This window comes from Anolis carolinensis, unplaced genomic scaffold, assembly GCF_035594765.1.
Source record: "Anolis carolinensis isolate JA03-04 unplaced genomic scaffold, rAnoCar3.1.pri scaffold_29, whole genome shotgun sequence".
In the NCBI taxonomy this organism is placed as follows: domain Eukaryota; kingdom Metazoa; phylum Chordata; class Lepidosauria; order Squamata; family Dactyloidae; genus Anolis; species Anolis carolinensis.
Genome location: NW_026943838.1, coordinates 77,286 through 94,419, shown reverse-complemented (window position 1 = coordinate 94,419; position 17,134 = coordinate 77,286). Strand labels below are relative to the sequence as shown.

Below are 17,134 nucleotides of genomic sequence, written 5' to 3'. Positions count from 1 at the left end.
CTTCCCTTCCTTTTGTCTTCTTTTCTCTTGCCCTTCCTTCCTTCCTTCCCTTCCTTTGTCTTCTTTTGTCTTGTCCTTCCTCCCTTTTTCTCTTCTCTTCCCATATTTTCATTTGCCTCATTTTCTCTTCCCCTTCCTTCCTTCCCTTCCCTTCCTTTGTCTTCTTTTCTCTTGCCCTTCCTTCCTTATTCTCTTCTCTTCCCATATTTTCCTTTGCCTTATTTTCTCTTCCCCTTCCTTCCTTCCCTTCCTTTGTCTTCTTTTCTCTTGTCCTTCCTTCCTTTTTCTCTTCTCTTCCCATATTTTCCTTTGCCTTATTTTCTCTTCCCCTTCCTTCCTTCCTTCCCTTCCTTTGTCTTCTTTTCTCTTGTCCTTCCTTCCTTTCTCTCTTCTCTTCCCATATTTTCCTTTGCCTTATTTTCTCTTCCCCTTCCTTCCCTTCCTTTGTCTTCTTTTCTCTTGTCCTTCCTTCCTTTCTCTCTTCTCTTCCCAAATTTTCCTTTGCCTCATTTTCTCTTCCCCTTCCTTCCTTCCCTTCCCTTCCTTTGTCTTCTTTTCTCTTGCCCTTCCTTCCTTATTCTCTTCTCTTCCCATATTTTCCTTTGCCTTATTTTCTCTTCCCCTTCCTTCCCTTCCTTTGTCTTCTTTTCTCTTGTCCTTCCTTCCTTTCTCTCTTCTCTTCCCAAATTTTCCTTTGCCTCATTTTCTCTTCCCCTTCCTTCCTTCCCTTCCCTTCCTTTGTCTTCTTTTCTCTTGCCCTTCCTTCCTTATTCTCTTCTCTTCCCATATTTTCCTTTGCCTTATTTTCTCTTCCCCTTCCTTCCCTTCCTTTGTCTTCTTTTCTCTTGTCCTTCCTTCCTTTCTCTCTTCTCTTCCCAAATTTTCATTTGCCTCATTTTCTCTTCCCCTTCCTCCCTTCCCTTCTCTTCCTTTGTCTTCTTTTCTCTTGCCCTTCCTTCCTTATTCTCTTCTCTTCCCATATTTTCCTTTGCCTTATTTTCTCTTCCCCTTCCTTCCCTTCTCTTCCTTTGTCTTCTTTTCTCTTGCCCTTCCTTCCTTTTTCTCTTCTCCTCCCATATATTCCTTTGCCTTATTTTCTCTTCCCCTTCCCTTCCCTTCCCTTGTCTTCTTTTCTCTTGTCCTTCCTTCCTTTTTCTCTTCTCTTCCCATATATTCCTTTGTCTTCTTTTCTCTTGTCCTTCCTTCCTTCCCTTCTCTTCCCTTCTTTTCTCTTGTCCTTCCTTCCTTTTTCTCTTCTCTTCCCATATTTTCCTTTGCCTTCTTTTCTCTTGCCCTTCCTTCCTTCTCTTCCTTTGTCTTCTTTTCTCTTGCCCTTCCTTCCTTTTTCTCTTCTCTTCCCATCCTTTCCACTACCGATGTTGTCGACCGCGTTTTAGGGGATCGGGCCCTTAAGGAGAGAGCCGATCCGGTCCTGAGAGAACGGACCTTGGCGGAGCCAATAGGAAAATATGAGCCGCAATACAACCTGAAGCCGAAATGAAGAAGGTCCGCCAAAGTTGAAGGAAAATCCGCCAAGGAGTCTTTATTGAGCGATTCAGCTGAAAAGGACTCTAGTAGTGATCATTCAGTCTACTAGGGTACCATATAATCAAAATAAAGCCACAATTATGTCGCTTCTCCCCTGTGTGATTTTGACAATGAATTTTCCATTTTTTAACATTTATTATTCTAATATTATGCCTGAAGTTCACAGATATGGACTCCTGAATAGGACATTTCCTCTTCCCAGTCTCTGTATTGCTGTAGCCTTATTTTCTCTTTACCAACCCCTCTTTTTACAGCAGAATCCTTCCTTTCCTTACATTCAAAGGTATGTAGCTTGAAATATAATTTCTCCAATTCATTTCTTGTTCTTGTTAATCCTGCGTACTTTCATTTCAGACGTAAGACAAAGGGCAATGTTTTCTTCATAAGGTTCGTTTAGAGGTTACCTGCGAGATGAATAAGAAGAAAATCTTATCAGGAGCAGAGTACAGAAAGATCTCATTGAACATGAAGAACAATAGCCTACTGCTGTAGCAATCACAGGGGAAGAGGGGAGAAAGACTGGCCCAACTGGTAAGAGCCCGTTGCCTGCTGAGAAGCACTTTAACACTTGCCCAACAAAGAACAATCCCTGCAAAGGGGATAGCGGCCTAAGATCCTGTGTCTAATCCAACCTTGGTAAAGGAAGGCCTCTAATAATATGGTCAACACGGGAAGGGGCTAACGATGCAAAGCATTTCCTACCTAGATCCCGCTTCTTCACATCTCCACTCAAAACCTGAGTGGCCATCTGTATGGACAGACTATCCCAAGTGATCAGTCTTGGGAGAAAAATACTTCCTCCAACTTGGGGGAGAGATATTTTCCTGATCCTCTCTTTCCCTGCAGCGTGATCCCTGCCCCACGTTTCTAAAGCAAGGCGCCTGGAGACACTGAGAGCACATTAGGCCACAAAGTTCCTTGACATACTGCATTCTTACAAAACCTATACCACAAAGGTATGTAACTTCAGGCAGAACCAAGGCAAAGAGAAAAACCAAGGAAAATGCAAACTTCTACACTGATGCCACAAAAACAGAGATAGCGATGCAGAAGCACAGGGTGGAAGGCACTCAGCCTAGCAGCAGTACATGAGAGAAGGCGGTATAGAGGAGACAGATGGATAGACCCCCAGGGTGAGTGGGCATCCTGCTGCCCTCCAGATCCTTCTGCACTCCAACAGCACCCTTGGGTGGGAGACATGATTCCTGCCCAGTTCTGCTCAGTTCAGTCCATTTTAGAAAGGACATTGGCAAACTGCAGCGGATTCATAGAAAGGCAACAAGGACAGGAAGACATTACATTGTAAATGAAGGAAAAATAAAGGCAAAAGTTTGCTTTTGCACAGGAGACAATGTTGTGGCTCGAACTAAAATTATGTGCTAAAGATGATGCTTCTGACTGTCATCTGGGTAGTACCAGGTATAGCTTGTGCCACCAGATGACTGCAACTAGGCCGACCACCTGCTCCCTCGATCCGTGTCCCTCCTGGCTAGTAAGATCTTGCCTGGAGGGATTACGTGAACCTCTGTTGAATATAATAAATAGCTCCCTTGAGCAAGGAGTTTTTCCAGAGGGTTCAAAAGAGGCGATGGTATCTCCGCTGCTGAAGAAACCAGACTTGGATCGTTCGGTTCCCCCTAGCTACCGCCCAGTCTCGAATCTTCCGTTTCTGGGCAAGGTGGTTGAGAGGGCAGCAGCGGAACAGTTGCAGCAGTTTCTCAATCACACAGCCGGACTTGATCCCTTTCAGTCCGGCTTCCGTAGGGGGCATGGGACGGAGACTGTGCTAGTTGCCATCACAGATCAGCTTCGCTGCCAAAGGGATCAAGGCGGATCAGCGCTGCTTGTGTTATTGGATCTCACAGCAGCATTTGATACAGTCGATCACAATCTATTGACCCACGACCTGGTTTCCGAGAGGTCTCCGCTAACTTGTGGGGTCCCACAGGGGGCTATTCTCTCTCCTCTATTATTTAACATCTATATGCGACCGCTTGCCCGACTGGTGCGGAGCTTTGGGCTCGAGTGCCACCAGTACGCTGATGACACACATTCTGAGGATGGAGGGCCGGCCGGATTCCGTACCCGATAGTTTCCATCAGTGCCTTGAGGCCGTTTCTGGATGGTTGCGTGCCAGCAGGTTGAGGGTGAATCCAGCGAAGACAGAGATCCTTTGGCTGGGCCGTCCGGGTGGGGGGGAGATGCAGCTGCCTACCCTGGATGGCGAGACACTACGTCCGTCATCTTCTGTAAAAAGTCTTTGTGTCTTATTGGACCCTCTGCTCACAATGGAGGCCCAGGTCTCTGCTGTGAGCAGATCTGCGTTTTTCCATCTACGTCAGGCTAGGCGACTGGCTCCCTAACTTTCTAGGAACGACCTGGCGACGGTGATCCAGGCGACGGTCATCTTGAGGCTCGGCTACTGTAAAGCCCTCTACATTGGCCTTCCTCTGTCAGTGATCCGGAAACTGAAGCTGGTGCAAAACGCGGCGGCTCGTCTTCTTGCCAGGGTGCCAGCGAGGTGGCGTATCACCCCAATTCTACAACAGCTGCACTGGCTACCAATTGAGTACCGGATTACTTTCAAGATACTGGTACTAACCTTTAAGGCCTTACATGGTTTGGGGCTGGCGTACCTGAGGGCCCGCTTATCCCCCTACCAACCCCAGAGATTACTTCGGTCCGAAGACCAAATTTCTTAACAACTACCGGCCAATTTCGAACCTTCCCTTTTTGGGCAAGGTTCTGGAGCAGGTGGTCGCCTCGCAGCTCCAGGGGTTCCTGACAGAGACCGATTATCTGGATCCATTACAGTCTGGGTTCAGACCCAGTCATGGTACGGAGACGGCTTTGGTCGCCTTGGTGGATGACCTCCGCAGAGAACTTGACAGGTGGAGTGTGACCCTGCTGGTTCTCTTGGACATCTCAGCGGCTTTCGATACCATCGACCATGGTATCCTTCTGGGACGGCTCTCCGGAATGGGTATTGGGGGCGTTGCTTTGCAATGGCTCCGCTCCTTCCTGGAGGGCCGTTCCCAGTTGGTGAAGCTGGGAGACTCCTGCTCGGACCCCTGGCCTTTGACCTGTGGGGTCCCGCAAGGTTCTATTCTGTCTCCCATACTTTTTTAACATCTACATGAAACCGCTGGGAGAGGTCATCCAGAGTTTTGGAGTTGGGTGCCATCCCTATACAGATGACACTCAACTCTACTATTCCTTTCCACCAAAATCCAAGGAAGCCCCTCAGATCCTTGACTGATGCCTGGCGGCTGTGATGGACTGGATGAGGGTGAATAAGCTGAAACTTAATCCTGACAAGACAGAGGTCCTCCAGGTCAATCGTGCGGCCCATCGGGGCATAGGGTGCGACCTGCGCTCGACGGGGTCGCACTCCCCCTTAAGACGCAGGTCCGCAGCTTGGCGGTCCTCCTGGACTCAGCGCTGACACTTGATGCTCAGGTGTCAGCGGTGGCCGGGAGGGCCTTCACACAGTTAAAGCTTGTGCGCCAGCTGCGACCGTACCTCGTGAAGTCTGACTTGGCCATGGTGGTCCACGCCTTAGTCACCTCCAGGTTGGATTACTGCAATGCACTCTACGTGGGGCTGCCCTTGAAGACGGTTCGGAAACTTCAGTTGATTCAGAGATAAGCAGCCAGATTAATCACAGGAGCTAGTTACAGAGAACGGTCAACTAAGGTCATCCGGGGAGGCTCTCCTCTCGCTCCTGCCTTTGTCTCAAATGCGGCTGGTGGGGACGAGGGAGAGAGAGGGCCTTCTTGGCAGTGGCCCCCCGGCTCTGGAACTCTCTCCCTAAGGAAATCAGGTTAGCTCCTTCCCTGCCCATTTTCCGCCGGGAATTGAAAACATGGTTGTTCCGGAGCGCATTTGAATAAATACGCCCAATAGAGCTGTTATTAGAATACTTCTTTATGTTTTAAAAGCGTATGGCACTTTATCGCAGTTACTTATTTCCATGATACACCATTTTATGAAACCTGTCCCCACTGGTTTGCTTTTAATTACTCTGATTTTATCTGCTTGGATTTTAATGTATTGTCCATATTTTATTTTGTGTATCGTTGGAATGTTTTAAGTTTCTGTCAAATATGTTGTGTTGTTGTTTCGGGCTTGTTCCTGTTGTGAGCCACCCCGAGTCCCTTCGGGGAGATGGGGCGGGATATAAAAATAAAGTTGTTTATTATTATTATTATTATAGGTGGAACAAGAGAAGCCTCCAATTAAATTGGGAGATACCACAGAAGAGATCTGGGGCCAGAAGAAGAGGCCAAACCAAATCTCTTCAAAAAGAGTTGGAGTATACAAGGAGACACAGGTTGTTCAGACCTCTGAAGCAAATGCTGAATGCTGCACAGGAAACAAAGGCCAAGAAAGAGACCACAATGCCTTTAAACAAGAATGAGCGAGATTATATTCTTGAATGGTGAAAACAGGACGTAGTGAAAGCAGATATTAAAGAAAGGAGAAGTCCAAAAAACTATGAGTAGTTGGAACTAAAAACGCTGATCGGAAGATAAAAAAAGACAAAATGGGCTGAACAAGAGATCAAGAAGAATGAGATTTTAAAATGTGGTGCTTTACCAGATGATTGTTTTATATCTGTTTTAAATAATATGGACAAACCCCTCATGTAAGAGACATTAGTTCATAGAAAGGCTGTGTAGCGGGAAAGGGGGGTGAAGGATAATGGTATCTATTAATTCGTGTACGTATAACACTAACTTACTAACAAACAGATTTGACTAATAATCTTCTAAAATTCATTTGGTAATAAATACAACGAAACCACCGTTTTCTTTAAAAAGGAGCAAGTTGCCAGGAACAATCAAGAAGAACTTAAGAAATGCCATTTCCTAATGGATTCCATCACAAAAACATGAGAAAAGTTTCTCAAACCCAAAAACTTGGTTTCTGCGGGAGGGACATCCTGCTGTAGCACATTTTGCTCTGGTTTTTCAATAAATTCCTCATCACCAGGTCTCAACCAATTCAATTCTCACTCCTTTGTGGCAGCCACAAAACCAAGTTTCCGGAGTAGAGCAACTCCTTTCCAAGTAAGGAATGCACAATAAAACAGGAAACAATACTTTCAAACCAGGAGCAGAACATTTTTCAAATTTTGTTATATTGTCATTTACCTTGTGTCACTTGTTACATCGTGTCATCTTTTAACTTGTTAATTGGAATTGGAATGTGTTCAGTCTATTTCAATTTTAAATAGCCACAGCTCACCTGCCCACCAAGCAGGTCGAAAGCAGAAATGTGAGTAGATAAATAGGTACTGCTTTCAGTGGGGAGGTAATAAAGATGCCCTTAAGGACACTGATCGGGAAGAAGCTCCTCAACATGGAAGATGAAGTGACAGCCCCCCCTCCCCCCATGTCCAGTGTTGAGCACAGCTTCCAAGATGCCGAAAATAAGATGGGAAAAGTTGTTTTTACCTGTGTCTGCGTTGTCTGTCCTTGTTAATTGTAGAATCAGGCACTGAATGTTTGCCGTATGCGTGTTCTGTAAGCCGCTCTGAGTCCCCTTCGGGGCGAGAAGGGCGGGGTATAAATACTGAAAAGAAAAGACAAGCAATTGAACCAAGATCAAATACAAGAAGATGACCGAAGAAGAAAGGCAGGACTACTAGATTTAAAAATAATGGACAATAATATAGAAGACAGATCAACTTTTGGGGGGATTCTTTTTAGTAGTTTAAGCAATGGATGTCAAGATAAGAGAGATTAAAAACTGGGAGTAATGCAGTAACACGTGGAGTATTTGAGAAAGTACGAAGCAGTGATCCAAGGCGGATTTATCCTTACGGACTCGTTTGCTCAGGGCTGATGGTTTTGTTCTGGTCCAGCCTGGTCTGCAACTTTATTAATAGGAATTTTGCAGAAAGCTTTCCAATTACCGATAGAAGGCTAATTGGCCAGTAATTGGAAGGATCGGGAGGGTCACCTTTTCTGTAGATTGGAACTATAATGGCAAATTGCCAGTGGTTTGGTAGGATGCCCGTGTTGTTAATGATGGTGAAGACTGCCACCAAGAAGAGAGTCCACCACTCAGGATCCGATGTCAGAATCTCCGGGATAATTAACTCCGATCCAACTGCTTTTCCATTTTTTAGACCAACGATCAGGTCTGCTCCTTCACTGTCACTTTGGCACAGGAGACAAGATGGAACTGCCTCCCTGGCTCTTCCCGTTGCTCTAAATTTACATCATTATCCAACATTCTGGATTATCCAACGCATTTTTGTCGTCAATGTTTTCAATACATCGTGATATTTTGGTGCTAAATTCGTAAATACAGTAATTACTACATAGCATTACTGCGTATTGAACTACTTTTTCTGTCAAATTTGTTGTCTAACATGATGTTTTGGTGCTTCATTTGTAAAATCATAACCTCATTTGATGTTTAATAGGCTTTTCCTTAGTGCCTCCTTATTATCCAACATATTCGCTTATCCAACATTCTGCCGGCCCGTTTCTGTTGGATAAGTGAGACTCTGCTGTATATCCGTTTGAGGGAGAGATGTATTGACATCATTGAGGGCGGCTGACAACAAGGGCACCATCTGACGCCTTGAATGCCTATAAAAACAAAGCCACATTGAATGGAAGACTGAGGGTGAAGGTTGGGCTTGAACTGCTCTGTCCATTGGCCAAGAACCAAAACTGCTCGTGGTTGTTTGTTGGGATATTTATACCCCGCTTGATCTCCCCAAAAGGGACTCAAAGCAGCTTGGCATGAAAGCCTCAGGATACCATTGAAAATGCGTAACAAGACAAACATGAAAACAGCCTTCTTCAGGGGCAGCCCCACCAAGAGCGCGTCACAGTCTTCTGGAGGGGGGGGGGAGAGAGAGAGAGGACGCATGCGCAGAGGAGAGAGCAGGCCGCAGAGTCCCTGGACAGACAGACAGACAGACAGACAGACAGGCCGCTCCCTCCCAAAGGCCGAGAAGAAGGAAGGAAGGAAGGGAGGGAGGGAGGAAGGAAGGCCTGAGGGCAGAGGGGGCGCCCCCCATCCCTCTCCCCACTCACCTCCTCCCTCTCTCTCTCTCTCTCTCTCTCTCTCTCTCTCTCCTTCCTTCTTTCCTTCCTTCCTTCTGACAGGAAAGAGCGCCGCCCGGCCCCGCCCACCCCGAGTCTTCCCGCCTCTCGCTGCACTTCCGCCCTCAGGAAACATGGCGGCCGCGGGCAGGAGACCCACAGAGGGGCGGGGCCCGAGACGGCGACAGAAGCGGACAGACACGCCCCTTCTTTCATTTCCTCTCAACGCCCAGCGTCCGCCAATGAGAATCCGCCTTCCTCTCTGGCGTCATCGGTCTCCGGGCAGGAACGCCCCCGCCCCGCCCCCCCCCGTCCTTCTGCCGTTAACGGTCACTCCAGGAATCGGCCAATGGGAATGGGCCTCGTCTCGCCGCGTCATCAGTCTCCAGGCCGACTCGCCTCTGGGCCGGACTCTCCTGGCCCGCTCCTCATGGCAGGCAGGCTGCTGAAGCGGAGAAGAGGGGGCCAGGCCAAGGAGCGGGAGGCGCCTCTGCGTGGACGGGTCGTGTCGGGGAAGCAGCCTCCTCTCTCCGCCTCCGCTCGGCGAGGTTTCCCGGCTTCCTAAAGTGTCGCTTGAGAACCTGAAGTGTAGGTCTGACGGGACTGGCAGTTTCCTCTTCCCTCATTATAACGACTGCCATATACAGTAGAGTCTCACTTATCCAACACTCGCTGGATAAAAAGTCCCCAAACATTTTAAACAGAGGGCCAGTTCACGGTCCCTCAGACCGTTGGAGGGCCAGACTATAGTTTTTTCAAAAAAACTATGAACAAATTCCCATGCACACTGCTCATATCTTATTTTGAAGTAAAAAAAAAACGGGAACAAATAAAGCCTCAATGATAATAATAATAATAATAATAATAATAATAATAATAATAATAATAATAATAATAATAATAAAGAGGGTTGGAAGAGACCCTTTGGGCCATTTAGTCCAACCCCCTTCTGCCTTTGTGCACCAAAAGCACAAGCAAAGCACCCCTGACAGATGGCCACCCAGCCTCAATGTTGTTAATAAAAATAATAATAAGAAGAAGAAATCCAGCATATCTATCTTGTTTGCTGTGTCATAATAAAATATATTACATAATAATAATAAATTGCACAGTCCTAACTGTTTGGGAAGTGTTCAACTTGTGATTTTGTGATACAAAATCCAGCATATATATCTCATTTGCTGTGTCCTTCTGTCAATAATAATAATAATAATAATAATAATAATAAAGAGGGTTGGAAGAGGCCCTTTGGGCCATTTAGTCCAATCCCCTTCTGCCTTTGTGCACCAAAAGCACTAGAAAAGCACCCCTTAATAATTAATTAAATAATAATTAAAATACCATTATAAACAAGCAAAGCTTTGGAAGGCGCGCACCAGACGCAAGTGTCTTCCTCGGTGGAGGAGGAGGAGGGAGCCGCCACCATGGGGGCCGCATAAATGGCTTCGAAGGGCCGCATGTGGCCCCCGGGCCTTAGTTTGGGGACCCCTGCAGTAGAGTCTCACTTATCCAACACTCGCTTATCCAATCACAGTCTGGCTTCAGGCCTGGAGACGGCTCTGGTCGCCTTGGTGGGTGACCTCCGCAGGGAGCTGGACAGGGGAGTGTGACCCTGCTGGTTCTCTTGGACATCTCAGCAGCTTTCGAGACCATCGACCATGGTCTCCTTCTGGGACGTCTCTCCGGGATGGGCCTTGGGGGTTCCGCTCTGCAGTGGCTCCAGTCCTTCCTGGAGGGCCGTTCCCAGATGGTGAAGCTGGGGGACACCTGCTCTGACCCCTGGCCTTTGACCTGTGGGGTCCCGCAAGGTTCCATTCTGTCCCCCATGCTTTTTAACATCTACATGTAACCGCTGGGAGAGGTCATCCGGAGTTTTGGAGTGAGGTGCCATCTCTACGCGGATGACACCCAACTCTACTACTCCTTTCCACCAAATTCCAAGGAAGCCCCTCGGATTCTGGATCAGTGCCTGGCCGCTGTGTTGGCCTGGATGAGGGTGAACAAACTGAGACTTAATCCCGACAAGACAGAGGTCCTCCAGGTCAGTTGTAAGTCTGATCGGGGTATTGGGTGGCCACCTGTGCTGGACGGGGTCGCACTCCCCCTGAAGGCGCAGGTCCATTGCAGCTTGGGGGTCCTCCTGGATTCGGGGCTGACGCTTGAGGCCCAGGTGTCGGCCGTGGCCGGGAGGGCCTTTGCACAACTAAAACTTGTGCGCCAGCTGCGACCGTACCTCGAGAAGTCTGATCTGACCAGGGTGGTCCATGCCTTAGTTACCTCTAGACTGGATTACTGCAATGCGCTCTACGTGGGGCTGCCTTTGAAGACGGCCCGGAAATTGCAATTAGTACAACGTTCGGCAGCCAGGCTTCTAACTGGAGCGAATTACAGGGCGCGTTCAACGCCTCTGTTTAATAATAATAATAATAATAATAAAACTTTATTTATACCCCGCCACCATCTCCCCAGCGGGGACTCGGGGCGGCTAACATGGGGCCATGCCCAAAGCAATACAATATAATAAAATATAAAACAGCATATCATAACATAATTAAAAGTAATACAATAGATAATAATAGACATCACATCAAGAAATCAAGAAACAGTAAAACAAGAGCAGGCCGCATGAACACAAAGATAAAACCCGGAGTGAGAGGGACAGAGGGGTACTCCAATGTGGACAGGGACCTATAAGAGTGGGGCAGTTTAGAGGATAGATGTTCGGGGGGGAGTAACACAGAAATATATAACAGAAGTTACTCACCAAAAGCACAGCGGAAGAGCCATGTTTTCAGGTCTTTCCTAAAAGCTAACAAAGTTAGTTTTATATATATATATATCTTTGTTGAATTTTGACAATGTTTGTGTTTTTAAAATTGTGTTGTAACCTCCCTCGAATTGCAAGGAGAGGCAAGTAAGAAATAAAATTATTATTATTATCATTATCATTGTTATTGTTATATGTACGCATTGAGTTGCTAAAGGTGTCATTTCAGTTTGATTTGCAGTTTTCCTTCTTGCAATAGGACTGAAAATGCAGCCCTTCAGTGTCTTCCCAGGTGGGACCCTAAGCTGAGCTGAGCCCTGAAACTGAGCTGGAAGACAAACAGACGGCAAAGAATCTTCTTGTACGTCTTCTTGGGCTGTTGAATGCGCCTGTGTTCTTAGGGCCGTTTCCTCATGGGTCTCTTTATAGGACTGCAATGGTCACCTCTGAGGCCTGTTTATGTGACCAGCTTTCCACCCCTTGCTCTCTCTCCAGGGTCTGGAATGATGCTGTGGCCGAATCCTCAGCCGTTTCTCCCCCTTTGCGATGGAGTGGGACTGAGTCAGGTGAGCAGAAGGATTCCTGGGAGCAGAGGACGGGGCCTGCCGGGATGTCTTTGGTTAATTGTCAAATATCTGTTGAAACAGACAAGATCGAATGTGTTTCCTTAGAAGTGAAGTACTGAAGGCACAATTACAAGGAGGAAAAAAATGAAGAGAAAACTAAATAGATGCCTCACCCTCACTCATCGCCCGGACTTGCAGCGCTGTATTACCCGCCCTGCCCTTGCAACTGTTCCTGCGCTAGCCCTTGCCCGCCCTCTTCGATCTGAACATGCCCACTGTTCTCGGCTACTGGTTGATGGTGGTTGTTGTTCTTATGTTGTTACAATACTTGTTTTTTGGTTTTATTGTTTTAATGATTGAAATGCAATTGTATATTAATTGTGCTATATTTTATTCTGTTTTTGCTGGGCATAGTCCCCACGTAAGTCATCCCGAGTCCCTTCGGGGAGATGGTGGCGGGATATAAGAACAAACTTATTATTATCTATACACATGATAAAAGTGAAAATCTGTATGTGTGTGTATGTGGCAGGGGTGTCAATTTACACAGACAGGCTCCCACTTCCACAAATAGCTATAGCTCCCACTATGCAGGAAAAACCAGTGGCCCTCCCTCCAATGACACTGTAGGTTATAGCGAGCGCCGTGAAAATGCCCAAGCGCCCTGCCAATGTCCTCCACAAACACCATCCTGCCCACCACCCAAGAGAAGGCTTTCATACGGGGACAATTTCCTCCTAGATCTTCTGTTTTTCTTCCACCAGACACACCAGTGTTTCTGACTCTCTCCATTGATGTGGAATTTGCATGACCCCGCCCACTGCCTCTCCCATAACCCTTTCCTACTCTTTTCCACAGCAAACTCTTTTCCTACTCTTTTCTCACACAGCAAACAGGAATTGATCAGCAACTGAACATATTAGAGAGAGAGGTTTTGGGAGAATTCAGCATCATTTATAGGACTTGTAGGGACTGGGATGTATAGTCCACCTGCAATCTAAGAGCACTCTGAGCTCCACCAATGATGGACCTGGAACCAACGTGGCACACAGAACCCCCATGACCATACTGCAGGGGTTTGTGGGAATAGACCTTGATTTGGGGAGTTACAATTTACCCTTATCCAGAGAGCACTGAACTCAGCCGACACTGGACCTGAACCAAAACTGACACACAGACCCAATACTGGCAGGGTTTGGGGCGATTGACTTTGCAATATGGGAGTCGTGGTTCATGCCCATCCAGAGAGCACCAAACCCACCCGACTACAGTTCTCGACCAAACATGGCCCACAAACCCAACATGGCCGACTGAATACTGGCAGGGTTTGGGGTGACTGCCATTTGCATATGGGAGTTGTAGTTCACCCTTAGCCAGAGAGCCTTGAACCCAGTCGACAAATAACCCAGCCAACAAATGCTTTTTTCAACTCACCTGGGCACCACTGGGTCTCCAAGCTTTTTACTCCAATGTTTACAGCCTGGCCATAATGCCAGTAATGTACCACCACGGGCAGAGAATCACAGCTTGATTGAGTCCGAGTTGATGTTTTTATATGTACATGTGTTTTATTTAGTTGCATTTTATATGGTGTTTACTTTTTAGGCACTTTGTGCCGTCTGTAAGTTGCTCCAAGTCCCTTCAGGGAGATGGTGGCGGGAAAGAAGAATGAAGTTATGGTTGTTGTTGTTGTTGTTGTTATTATCAGTTCCACATTCCACCCCATGACGGAAGGTGCAGAAGTCATTGCAACAGTGTCTGCAGTGCGACATTAATTACCAACAAACTGGACAGGGGTTTTGGGGGGAATTGACCTTGATTTGGGGAGTTGTAGTTCTCTACATCCAAAAACCACTGTGAACCCAGCCTACGATGGCACACAGACCCAACATATCCAACTTTAAATACTGATGGCAGTTTGGGGTGATTGACCTAGGAATCCGGGATTTGTAGTTAGAATCATAGAATCATAGAATAGTAGAGTTGGAAGAGACCACATGGGCCATCTAGTCCAACCCCCTGCTAAGAAGCAGGAAATCGCATTCAAAGCAGCCCCGACAGATGGCCATCCAGCCTCTGCTTAAAAGCCTCCAAGGAAGGAGCCTCCACCACGGCCCCGGGGAGAGAGTTCCACTGTTGAACAGCTCTCACAGTGAGGAAGTTCTTCCTGATGTTCAGGTGGAATCTCCTTTCCTGTAGTTTGAAGCCATTGTTCCGTGTCCTAGTCTGCAGGGCAGCAGAAAACAAGCTCCCTCCCTCCTCCCTATGACTTCCCTTCACGTATTTGTACATGGCTATCACGTCTCCTCTCAGCCTTCTCTTCTGCAGGCTAAACATGCCCAGCTCTTTAAGCCGCTCCTCATAGGACTTGTTCTCCAGACCCTTAATCATTTTAGTCGCCCTCCTCTGGACGCTTTCCAGCTTGTCAACATCTCCCTTCAACTGTGGTGCCCAAAATTGGACACAGTGTGATTCCAGGTGTGGTCTGACCAAGGCAGAATAGAGGGGGAGCAGGACTTCCCTGGATCTAGACGCTATTCCCCTATTGATGCAGGACAGAATCCCATTGGCTTTCTTAGCAGCCGCATCACATTGTTGGCTCATGTTTAACTTGTTGTCCACGAGGACTCCAAGGTCTTTTTCGCACACACTGCTGTCAAGCCAGGCATCGTCCCCCATTCTGTATCTTTGATTTCCATTTTTTCTGCCGAAGTGAAGTATCTTGCATTTGTCCCTGTTGAACTTCATTTTGTTAGTTTTGGCCCATCTCTCTAGTCTGTCAAGATCGTTTTGAATTCTGCTCCTGTCTTCTGGAGTGTTAGCTATCCCTCCCAGTTTTGTGTCGTCTGCAAACTTGATGATCGTGCCTTCTAACCCTTCGTCTAAGTCGTTAATAAAGATGTTGAACAGAACCGGGCCCAGGACGGAGCCCTGCGGCACTCCACTTGTCACTTCTTTCCATGATGAAGACGACGCATTGGTGAGCACCCTTTGGGTTCGTTCGCTTAGCCAATTACAGATCCACCTAACCGTAGTTTTGTCTAGCCCACATTTTACTAGTTTGTTTGCCAGAAGGTCGTGGGGGACTTTGTCGAAGGCCTTACTGAAATCCAGGTACGCTACATCCACAGCATTCCCTGTATCGACCCAACTCGTAACTCTATCGAAAAAAGAGATCAGATTAGTCTGGCATGACTTGTTTTTGGTAAATCCGTGTTGACTATTAGCAATGACCGCATTTGTTTCTAAGTGTTCGCAGACCACTTCCTTAATGATCTTTTCGAGAATTTTGCCTGGTATTGATGTGAGGCTGACCGGACGGTAATTGTTTGGGTCGTTCTTTTTTCCCTTCTTGAAGATAGGGACCACATTCGCCCTCCTCCAATCTGCTGGGACTTCTCCCGTTCTCCAAGAACTCTCGAAGATAATTGCCAGTGGTTCTGAAATAACTTCCGCTAGTTCCTTCAGTACTCTTGGGTGTAGCTGATCTGGCCCTGGGGACTTGAATTCGTTTAGAGAGGCCAAGTGTTCCTGGACAACTTGTTTCCCTATTTGGGGTTGGATTTCCCCCAATCCTTCGTCCATTCCATGTTGCTGAGGTTGAAGATGGCTTTCTTTTTGTGAGAAGAACGAGGCAAAGAAGGCATTGAGCAGTTCTGCCTTTTCCCTGTCCCCTGTCGCCATCACCCCATCTTCTCCTTGCAGAGGCCCTATCGCCTCCTTTTTCTTCCTTTTTCTACCAACGTAAGCAAAAAAGCCTTTTTTGTTGTTTTTTATGTCCCTGGCAAGCCTGAGCTCATTTTGCGCTTTAGCCTTGCGAACCTTTTCCCTACAGGTGTTGGCTATACGTTTGAATTCTTCTTTGGTGATTTCTCCCCTTTTCCACTTCTTGTGCATGTCACTTTTGAGCTTTAGCTCAGTTAGAAGTTCTTTGGACATCCATTCTGGCTTCTTTGCACTTGTCTTATTTTTCTTCTTTGTTGGCACTGTTTGCATTTGCGCCTTGAGTATTTCACTTTTGAAAAACTCCCATCCATCCTTAACTCCCTTGTTTTTTAATATCGGTGTCCATGGAATGCCGCTCAGTAATTCCTTCATTTTTTGGAAGTCAGCTCTCTTAAAGTCCAGAATGCGTGTTTGACTTGTCTTAGTTTCAGCATTCCTTTGTATGGCAAACTGCAGGAGCACATGGTCACTTGCCCCTAAGGATCCAACCACTTCAACTGTATTGATCAGGTCTTCCACATTTGTTAAGATTAGATCAAGAGTTGCTGATCCCCTTGTTGCCTCTTCTACCTTCTGGGCCATAAAATTATCTGCAAGGCAAGTGAGGAATTTGTTGGACTTTGTACTCTTGGCTGAGTTTGTTTTCCAGCAGATATCGGGATAATTGAAATCGCCCATGACTACTATATCTCTTCTTTGTGCCTGTTTGGTCAGCTGTTGACAGAAGGCTTCATCAAGTCCTTCATCCTGACTCGGAGGTCTGTAGTAGACACCCACGACAAGATCTTTTTGAGTCCCGGTTCCCTTGATTCTTATCCAGATGCTTTCAAGCTGGTTTCCCAGATTACAGTCTTGCATTTCTTCTGCAACATAACTGTTTTTGACATATAAAGCTACTCCCCCTCCTCTCCCCTTTGTTCTATTTCTGTGAAAGAGGTTATAGCCCTCAATGGTTAAATTCCAGTGATGGGAGTCATCCCACCAGGTTTCAGTGATGCCTATGACATCGTATGTGTGGTGCTGTGCTAGGAGTTGGAGTTCGTCTTGCTTATTTCCCATGCTCTGAGCATTAGTGTAAAGACATGTAAGCCCCTGTGACCTCCCCTCGAACTGTTTATTTGGGATTATTGTGCTCTCTGTACTTGGTCCTTGCTGTGTTTGTGCAGCCCTCCGTTTAGCCTTTCGGCGGTTCCCTGTGGTCGTAGGTAATATAGTGTTCGCCAGGCTGTTGTTCCCCTCCCCCAGTGGATCTAGTTTAAAGTGCGCCTGATGAGGTTTGTGAGTCTGTGTGCAAAAAGATGTTTTCCTACTTGTGTGAGATGCACCCCATCGCTCACTCACATCCAGAGATTACTGAACCCAGCCGGCGATGGATCCAGACCAAAATTGGTGCACAGGCCCAACGTGGCTATCTTTGAAAACTGGCAGGCTTTGGGGAGGACTGACCCCTGATTTTGGGA

At 46.9% G+C, this 17,134-nt stretch overlaps 1 protein-coding gene and 1 long non-coding RNA gene across 5 annotated transcripts in view; one reads left to right on the top strand and one right to left on the bottom strand.

The window, feature by feature from the left end:
* Positions 1-8,524, bottom strand: part of LOC107983709 (zinc finger protein 664-like) — a 70,045-nt gene extending 61,521 nt beyond the window's left edge. The window contains exons 1-2 of one of the 2 annotated variants that reach the window (XR_010001533.1): positions 7,008-8,524; positions 1,664-1,952 (exon numbers count right to left, since the gene is read on the bottom strand). The gene's annotated coding sequence lies outside the window, so the exon portion shown is untranslated. Of the gene's footprint in view, positions 1-1,663; positions 1,953-7,007 lie in introns of those variants that run through there. The other variant, XM_062966771.1, reaches the window with a different exon arrangement.
* Positions 1-17,134, top strand: part of LOC103281973 (zinc finger protein 239) — a 264,351-nt gene that overhangs the window by 183,153 nt on the left and 64,064 nt on the right. The gene's annotated exons all lie outside the window — the stretch shown is intronic.